Raw genomic sequence first — 7,445 nt, forward strand, 5'->3', positions numbered from 1 at the left:
CAATATAGAAAACACCATCCCATACTGAAACCTCACACAGAGACACCCTTCTTTTCCTTCTTCTTCTTTCAAGCCTTCATTGGATTATTGGTTTTGAGGGGTCCAATCCCAGCACTGAGGGTGTCAGCCAGTTGTGTAGGCACAGCTGACACAGAAGTCTGCTGCAAACCTACAATTAGTGAGACAAGAAAATCCCATGGGGATGGATGGGACCATGCACCCTTTTCCTACAGAAGTTTCAGCCAGAAAGGGACTGAAAAGAGAGGCTGCCAGCACATGTGCCAAGACCAAAGCAGATAGTGCTTACAGATAGATGAGCTGCATCATGCACAGAGGGATTACAGAGATGCTTTTGTTTTCCTTGTCCTCAGGGTGCTTCCCTGAGTCAAGGGGTACCCACTCCCCAAGAAGATCACCAGCCTGCACCCTCCTCCTGTCATGTGTAAGGCTGACATCCATTCCAGGTGCAACATACACAACTACACACACGTGAACAACAATCAGAGAAAAACGGGAAAAGCTAGGGGGAAGGAAGCAGCAGGGCAGAGGAAAAGAGGATGAGAATGAAAATGAAAAGTGAGCAGGGCAGTGAAAAGAGGAGATAATAATGGGAGAGAGAGTGGAGAGGGAGTTACTTTGCAAGCTAAAAATCTCCCAACGTTTACAGCAAATGATGCATGAAATACACTGTCAGGAATGTGATGCCCAAAACCTTTTGCTGCTAAATATTTAATCTGATTGGCAGGGAGCCATTAAAACCTCAGTGTCTGGGTCTCAGGCTTCTACAGAGCAACAGATAAAGTAAATACATCAACATGTAGTGATTCACCTTGGGTGTCACCAGCATTTCCAACCTGTAGCGTTGTTCAGGAAAAGAGTTATCAATGAACATTAAAAACAGTGGAAACAGGGAACAGGAAAGACACAGCTTATGTATCTTGGCTTCCACTGCAAACTAGAGTCAAGGAGAAGGTGGATATGCTGCGTGTCTCCTTCAAAAATCACAGCACACTGCTGCAAAGATCTCACACGAGGTTCATGCCTCTCAAGCACCCAGAACTGTGGTACACCGAGGCTGCAGTTCTAACGGCCCCACACTTCCCTGCTCATAATCCCTGAAGCCAATCTGTGAGCAGACCAAAGGCTGCCGCCAGCAATCAGCTTCTACCGTCTGTCAAGCATGAAGCAAGTCAGAACATCCTATATATGTGTCCCCTAATGCCAGCACATGAGAGCATGGCAGGACTAGCGGGATGCATGCAGGTATGCATGCAGGTATATCTTTGGGGTAGGCAACCTCATTAGCCAGTACTGCAGTGTAGCGAGGGGGAAGATCAGCCAGCTAGCTGCTAACAGAGGCATACACACACATACGTTTGCACATCCAGCACAGGCTCTCACTTTACTGACTCTACCTACACAACTTTCAGAGCAGTTGCTGTCCATGTCAGCTCTGGTGTTCCTTAGCAGAGGCATCTGACCTGAGTCTATGCTCCCGAACAGACGCTTCCTGGACCTTTGTGAAGAATGACAATCATTAGGGTTGGAAAGGACCTCTGGAAATCATCCAGTCCAACTCCAACTCCGAGACAGGGCCACCTAGGGCAGGATACACAGGAATAGACCAGGCAGGTTTTGAAAGTCTCCAGAGAGAGAGACTTTCTTCTTAATCATTTTGTATTGTCTAAACCAAGTAATTCCTAGAATGAAGGTTGTTGGGGGGGTTATTTATATATTTATGTATAATCATAGAATGTAACAAAATGTAACATCTTAAACTTTCCAAAGCTAACTTAAAGGTAGAAATATTCTGCTGTGCTGCAGAGAGCTCCAAACAAAGTTCCTCACCATCATCCAGTGCACCAGCAACAGGAGTACAGCTCTTTCTAAGGACTGTATGGGTCCAGGACATGCAGTTGGTTCACTGCACTGGCCATGACAAGTCATAAAGTGCATGAGCCCAGTAGCTGCCTTCTAAAAATAAATAGATAGATAGACAGACAGACAGATATCTAAGTGGAAAGTCTTGACAGAAACGTAGGGAAAAGCAACATGCCCCATACTGGTTTCAGAAAGGACATGGTATTTTACTATATCTAAAACCCTGTATCATGCAGGACACCTGCAAATCTAACACTGCTTACAGAGCCTTGGAATTCTGGGATGAGGAGCTAACACAGAACTGAGATCTTCTCTAGGCATAGAACTTGCAGGACTTATCACAGACTCTTATTCACCAGCATAAATCTCCCATCATATTCCTTCCCGTTTTTATATTTCTGGCTGCCTCCCTGTCGCAGCTGTTCAAGGAGCTGACTTCATCAGAATACGCCTTGTGAAGTGCTCTGTACAATGCTTTTGCTTTATTTCTTTCAGTAAGTGCCAAACCACTGAAGAATGCCAAGGGTAGAACTCTGAAAGTCAAGACCAAGTAAAGAGTATTCTTCTGTGGCATCATCAGCTAAAAAGACTCAGGGCTCTTCACAAACACAAAAGAAAGCGTGACTTTTGAATACAGCTGTATGGTGTGCATGTCCTGTCATCCCAGCTCACAGACAAACAGGTACACTGAGTGACTTGCTCCTGGGCTCTGACAAACCCTGCTTCTGTTTAAGACTTGTCCAACCCCAGCTTGCCATGGTTGTGAGAAGGTACTGCCTATAGCTGGCAAGGAGACACGTGCCTGCATTTCACCCACTGCAGTCGAAAGCCTGACATGCTATCCTCAACCAACAGTGGAGGCTGCTGGAATCCTGCAGGGCACTGCTGGGGCAGGGAAGGGAAATTACTTTAATGACCACAACTGTTGGTTAACTGAGGAAGAGTCAATGCATGGAAAAGTTAGATAAGGGACCCTGCTGACCAAGCTCCTAGCTCTACCACAGATGTCTTCCCTGCAGCCCAGGTCAGCACAGCTCCACTTGCATGCAGCGCTTCAGCGTTTTGCTTAAAAGGTGCTCATCCAAGTTTACAAGCAAGAATCCATTTCTTTGATCCACGGCTTCTGTCACTCTGAACTCCCTTTTAAAATTGCCCAGGAAATAGCTGTGTCACTGAAACACAGTCACTGTCATACAAGTAACTAAACTAAAACATTTATTTTACAAATGGCCATCCAAAAAGGTATTACAAAATAATAAATTTAGGGTGCTGTTCACATCAGTGTGAATGTTCACCAGAGAGACTGAAGCCACCAGCTGAGATACTGCACCAGCTCATGGCTTCGTTTCTTATCCTCACCTCTTCATTTCACTTGGAAATACACTCAGTCTTAAAAGCAGATCGGGAAATTAATATTTCCAGGTATGGAATATCCTCCTCACATTGAAAATGGACTTATATGAAAAAGAATTTCTTAAGTACAACTTAAGAAACAACTGGATGAGAAATACTGTGATAAGAGCTCTTTCTTCATGATATTTTCCTGTGCCTGTCAAAATGAGGAGATACAGTACTGCATTGAGACTCTTCTTTTAAAGCCAATTAAGCTATTCCATACCTTAAAAAAGATTCACACCAAAGGGGCAAAAAACCACCCCATCTAATCCACACTCTCTTGAAATTAGTTCCTCACTGCATTTTTTGTAAGAGTGCATTTCATCTGTAGTCCTTCTATTGCATAAGGCAGCATTCAGATAGATCCATAATCAAAGAAGAAAATATAATTAAACAGAAACATTAACAAACATGTCCTGAACAAATAACCTGCAAAGAAAAATCATCACAGCACTTGCTTGTGTAGAAGCTCAGCGGCCTTTTAAAGACTATGAAATCATATGAAATCTCACTGAAACAAGGTTGGTTTCCTGATGCCTGTGTTCCACTCTTGTAAGTGATTGTCTAATGTCATCCCTGGGTATCCATACTCTTGGCAATTTCCCCAGCCCCTCCTAGCCTCCCTGTCACCTGACTTAGACTTCTCCTTCATACGGATTCTGCCTTTCTCAGCTTCAGCTAAGGGTCCAGTTCCTTCCAGATCTCCCCTTAGTTATCTTTCCGCTAGACTGATCATGCCTGGTTCTCTTAGCAATTCTTACAGGACTTATTGTCTACTGTCATTTATCCCTAGCCTCTTGCTTGCTCTCCCTCTAGCCTGCGAACTATGTTTTAAAAACACTACACCCTGACATGGATGCAATGCTACACAATCACAACCAAAAGGATGGGAGGAAATTATATACATGTCCTGCAAATTAGAGGGGTAAGTCTCCTGTGGGAACACTGCATCCTCTCCATCCTCTCTGAAGGATTTTGGACACACCTTGTAGCAAAGCTCCCAGGGCTACTCTCATTCAGAGAATACCATCACTTCTCTGGGAATGGTACTTCAGCCTCTGCCACATTTCTGTGGCAATTGTGCTGTCTATTCAGCATTTCCTTTTGTTCTGTTTGCTACTATTGTTTGGTTACAGCTACTTTTCCTTCAGTTCTGGTTAGGCTCCTACACAACTCCCCTAGCAGTGCCGACTAGGCATCTAACCAACAGCCATTCCAACAGCACTAAACAGTTACTTGTTCTCTTTCTCTCTCCTCAGTGTTTACATTCTTAAGCACACATTTTAAGGCAGTCATCACATCTCTCATTTAATTGTCATTTGGCCAAGCTAAATGTAATTAGTTACTTTAATCTTCCCTCTTAGATCAATCCCTCCAGCATCTTAATCTTTTTTGTTGCTCCACTGAATTTGTTCTAATTTGCTGCCATCTTTGGGGCACCGAGTTCTTCAGAAAAGAACTCAATAGCCCAGGTACACTCAGACAAGGCACATGAAGAAAACATAACTAAAAACACATAGAAAACATTTCCTTGCTCCAAGATGCAATAGTTCTGCTTATGCAATCCAGAAATCACATCAGCCTCTTAGCTGCCGCACTGCATTGTGAGCCCAGATCTCATTTGCTAACTGGTGCAACCCCAGTGTCATTTCTAGCATTACTGCTTTCTAGGGGTGCACCTCTCATTTCTGCTTTCTTTCCAAGTGTAGTCTGATTTTAACTCCTGCTATTCAATTTACTATCCCCTCTGCTAATCCCCAAATCCTATTCTGAGGTATGACTGCTTAGCCAGCTATATATCTCAAATCTCTTTGATTTTCAATGGAAATACTCTCACAAAGCAAAAGGCACAGGGGTTTGTCATCAGAGTAAAGTCAAGGCGCATCACAAGACAATATGGATTTTTCACACACCTGTTCCAATCATCAGTCCCTCACTGAAAACTGCCAAAGGGTTTTTCAAACACTGCAGTTCAGCTTTGTTGGCGTATCAATGCCGTGCTGCTGCATCAATCCCTGATGCTCGCACAAAAAACAGTGGTCCCTGGAGACCTGTGCAAGGCCCTGCAAGAATAACTGGGAGCAGCGGCCAGGTGCCAATTAAGCATTATTCAAAGGTACCACTGCTGAGGTACATTTCTGTACACTGGCTTTCTCCATATGCACCCTCATAGTGGACATAAGCATCTTCCTAATAGCCTGAACATCAGCTCACTCTGAACTGTGTTGTCAAAGGCTTCCCTCCTCCTTCATCACAAAGCAGGGCACAGGGGGCAGAAGATTTCTTCAAAGCCTTTTTGAGAGACATCACATTGGTGCAAAGCACCCCAAACACTGCCCAAGCACTGGGCAGTCACAGAAGAAGGATCTTGGAGCAAAGATTTTTTTGGGAGGCAGAAGGAAAATCCTTTCTGCCTCCTCCAAATCTTGCCCCTCTGAAGTCTCCTCCAGAACTCTTCTTCTGACTCACCACCACCATTCCCCAGACACCAGAGCCTCCAACAGCTCCCAGACTAGTTCAAAGGCTCTGAGGCAGCATGGCTTTGCTCCCCCAGCCCCATCTATCACCTGCAGGGCTGCCCTAGCTGCAAGCTGGGGGTAACAGCATGAAATCCAGTCAGGCTTGTCCAGCCTGGAGGAAGGAGAAAGAGAACGGAGGAGCAAGGGGAAGGTGAGGTGCCTCAGAATGAAGGGTGGATGGAGAGCTAGCCCTGGGCAGCACTGACGCATCACCTCCATGGTTGTTCAGCTGAGGGAGGGGGTTAGATACTGTCCAGCCCAGGCCTGCTCCCAGTAGCCACAAAGCAGCTGTGGCTCAGCAGCGTCTAAATGAAGTGGGTAAGGGGTCCTTGCCACTTTGCCTCTGGTTGTGCCTGCTCCCCCTCTGCTCTGGGCCCCAGATGAAACGGAACACATCTACCTGCACCGAGCAGGATGGAGCATCAGTTTGCCTCTCCCTAGAAAACAGTAGAAAATAAAGCACTAGCTATTCCTTCCCACCCTCTCCCATGCATATGTACTGCTACTGCAGATAAATTTATGAGTCAGCTCTCTCAGTCTCTCATGGTCCAGGCTTTCCCAGGACTGAATGCAATTTACTGCCACTGCAAGTCCAATGAGGTACATAAATCTGCCCTCAGGCCAGCACCTTTTCTCATGACCAGAGTCAGCCCACTTTTTACCAGCAGCAAGAGGTCTCCTGCTTAACTTTACAGTGTGTGTACCAACAGAAAGAAGTGAGGAAAGAATCTTAGCACAACTCAAGTCACTTGTAGAGCCACAATGTGTGTGAATTGGCTGAATTATAACAGTTGTTACTGCCACCACTAAGTTCCTCACTACAAGCAACAGGATCAGTTTGAGCAGACAGAAAACAAAGTGAACTGAATATAAGTACAAATCTGCAGAGTATGTATCTTTTGGGTGTTCAGGAAATGTGAGATGGGATAGATGCATGCGTACACTTCCACCTCTATACTCCGGATTTACTTGAAGTCCGTAAGTCCTCCTTGCAGACTAGTCTACAAGATCTTGGGATGCTTTTAGCCTGAAAGAAAGACCAGACCTATGCATACATCTAGAGGAGAGGAGCTCCAGCCAAACCACCTGACTATATCTCCTGGCACAGACCAAGGATGGCCACTTTCTGCCAAATGCTGATCAGCATATACTAGACCAGCTCAGCTGGGATGGAGAAGGTCAGCTTCACTTCAGCCAACTGGGACCTGACTACGGCCAAGAAAAACCTTAGTGGGGCTCTTACAATCTTGCTTTAGCAAACAATGAGACAATTCTCAATTACATCTTCTCCAAACCCTACAGTTTTGCACCAGAGAACTCTGTCCATTCGTTGAACTGCAAGTGCTGCTCAAGGTTGTCCAGCTGTTCCCCAGTATGTTCTTCTGTTTAGCAGTATGAATGTATAATATTTCACTTCCAGTTGTATTAAGAGGTACAGCTTAACCTGCTGCTTTCAAGTGAAATTCGCCTTCTCTGTACATTGCTATGCTGATCTTTCATTGAACAGACTGTCTCCAGATGCATTTATCTAAGTTCTGTATTTTTTTAGCTGGTGTAATAAACGTGGCATTTCAGTAAAGTCAAGGTTCAAGTTGAGTCTTTTGCATACAAACTTGTCTAAACCTCCAGGCTGCACCTAAAGAGCATGTA

This window comes from Psittacula echo (assembly GCF_963264785.1).
Source record: "Psittacula echo genome assembly, chromosome: 1".
NCBI lineage: Eukaryota > Metazoa > Chordata > Aves > Psittaciformes > Psittacidae > Psittacula > Psittacula echo.